Genomic DNA, 2,243 nt, shown 5'->3' with positions numbered 1-2,243 from the left:
TTCCAAACCCGTATATGAAATCCAGGTACCGCCTGCATGGTGTCACATGACGGGGCCACTAACCAATCATTGTCTAGATACAGGCAGTGGCCCCCGGGCTCCCTCCGCTGGGCCGTTGGTGGTGGCCGCGTGCTTCAGGGTGATGTGTGATGTGGGCGAGACCTGACTGAATATAGAGGTTTCACAAACATACGGGGTCCGCGCGTGTCATGGGGGGGCCACAGCTGCTCCTCGGCCTCTGGAGTCGTAGTCGCCAGTACCCCCCGGGGCCGGTTTTCATGATCCGCTGAGCATGGGTGGATCGAACCACATCTCCCAACCCAACTCCATAGTTCTAGACATGGGCATCTAGCGTCGTAGAAACCCAGAGCCCACCGGCCCCATCCGGCCCCCGTCTGTAGCGACTCAAACCTTAATCAGTCGTTGGTCTCGTCTTAGATTCAGGAGCCGTATGTCTATCCCATGCATGTTTAATACCCTCACTGTATTACCCTCTACCACTTCTACTGGGAGGCTGTTCCACTTATCCGCCACACTTCCCTACATTACTGCTAATATCATTAAATGCATCTAAGGCTGGATTATTATGGAAGCAGCGTCTCAGTCGTGGAGATTATTATAATCTGGGGGTAGATCAGATGATTATGAGGCTGCGGGTTGTTGGCCGGCCCTCGCGGCATCTCGTTAGTGCCGGTTGGGGGTCTGTGTGGGTGTTCTGCACGTGTGACGGGGGTAGCCGTGTCCGTGTGTTTGGGGTCAGGGATCCCGTGTGATCGTTGTGATCGGTAACCGGCTTCTCTCTTCCAGTCTCCTGACCTCACCGCCGGCCTGAAATATACCGAAGACTCGAGGACATCCGGTGAGTGACCCCCCCCCCAACCCCCCCCCCCGGGGTAACCGCTGCACCCAGAGCCTATAGCATCTATAGGTTCCACGAGGGTCCGACACGAGGGTCCGGCGCGCGGCTCCTGCCGTCCATCTCACCAGATTTGTTTCTTTGCTCCGCTCTAGACTGACCCCCCGCTCCCTTGTAGTCCCAGCAGCAGCCGCAGTGCATTCTGGGTAGGATGTGGTACTGTGTGCGGTGTGCACGGTGTGTGACGCTAACAGTGTGACTTTGCGTCGTGTCCCGCCTCTGGGCACAGGTGGCAGTCCAGCATCGGGGCTACCCGCGATGTTCCTTAACGTGCCCCGGGAGCCGAGCGCGCTGCCCGGGTACACGCAGCAGGACTGCCCCACGGGAATGAGTCCATCACTAAATACAAGTCACTAACCCCGTTTACCCCCCCAACGCGGATCCGTCACCTGCCCAAATGCCCCCGACGGGAGAGCATTCAGTCGGGGCTTAAGGCGGACGTCTGCGGGTTCTAGAGTGAGCCTGAACACAGTAGAGAACGTGTGCCGGGTTCTAGGTGACAGATCCGTGTAACGCGAGGTTCTTTGTCACGTGACCCGTTTGTTTTTCCCCGCATGCCCCCCTGTGACCTTTTGCCCCGAGCGCTCTCTCACGCCTCTCTTTGTGTGGTGTAGATGAAGGCGCGCCCCGGGAGCAGCCGGCCGAAGATCCGAGCCCCGCCCCCAACACGTCCGCCCTGGAAGAGATGGCCTCCTACAGCAACAAGAGGAAGCTTCGGCACACGAGGCGGAGCCTGGAGACCGCCGTTCCCACCTAAACCCCGCCGAGCACTTTGCCAGCACTGTGAATATTCACGACACAAAGACCTTACGCACGGGGGAGCCGAGGGACCCCTGCCCGGTGCCGGCCCCCCAGTCCGAGACGCTGTGAGAGCGGTGGGCTCGGTGGACTCGGCGGTGACGCCAGCTGTCGGGTTGCTTTTCTTCCTCTGGGTGGCGGTTTTCACGGCGCCTGCATGTCGGTTTCGGTGTGAATGTGCGGCCGGCGTGTTGGCGTTGGCCGGCGGCTTCTCAGCGAGCGGGCTGATTGGTCGGCGGCGCGGGGGATAGTAGACTTTTGCGTAGTTGCCTTCGGAGGTGTAGCGGTGAGGTTGGTGGCGGCGGCGGTGGGATCTCTCGTCTGTAATCCGCTGGGATCTGGGACGGCGCTCGGCGCGGGGGAAGCCGCTCCGCTTGGATTTTCTTTTTGATATTTTTGCTTTGGGTTTTTTTGGTTCCGTGTAGAAAGTTCTAGTCTTTTTTTTGGGCCGTGCCCCCCCTCCGTCGCTCTCGTTTTTCTCACCGGCCCTGTAGGCGCCCGTTTAGCGTAGATGACCGCAGCGTCTTCC

At 59.6% G+C, this 2,243-nt stretch overlaps 1 long non-coding RNA gene across 2 annotated transcripts; it reads left to right on the top strand.

Annotated features, from left to right (window-relative positions):
• LOC128497539 (uncharacterized) lies at positions 1 to 1,947 on the top strand. 2 transcript variants are annotated; one of them, XR_008354325.1, is made up of 4 exons: positions 1 to 25; positions 808 to 859; positions 1,012 to 1,062; positions 1,531 to 1,947. It is a non-coding gene; the product is annotated as an uncharacterized LOC128497539 (long non-coding RNA). The 2 variants fall into 2 exon arrangements; XR_008354324.1 differs by lacking the exon at positions 1 to 25 and adding an exon at positions 338 to 606 and having other exon boundaries at positions 650 to 859.
• The last annotated feature ends 296 nt before the right edge of the window (positions 1,948 to 2,243 follow it).

This window comes from Spea bombifrons, chromosome 5 (assembly GCF_027358695.1).
Source record: "Spea bombifrons isolate aSpeBom1 chromosome 5, aSpeBom1.2.pri, whole genome shotgun sequence".
Lineage (NCBI taxonomy): Eukaryota > Metazoa > Chordata > Amphibia > Anura > Pelobatidae > Spea > Spea bombifrons.
The sequence above is the reverse complement of the archived record's forward strand: the minus strand, read 5'-3'. Positions and strand labels throughout refer to the sequence as shown.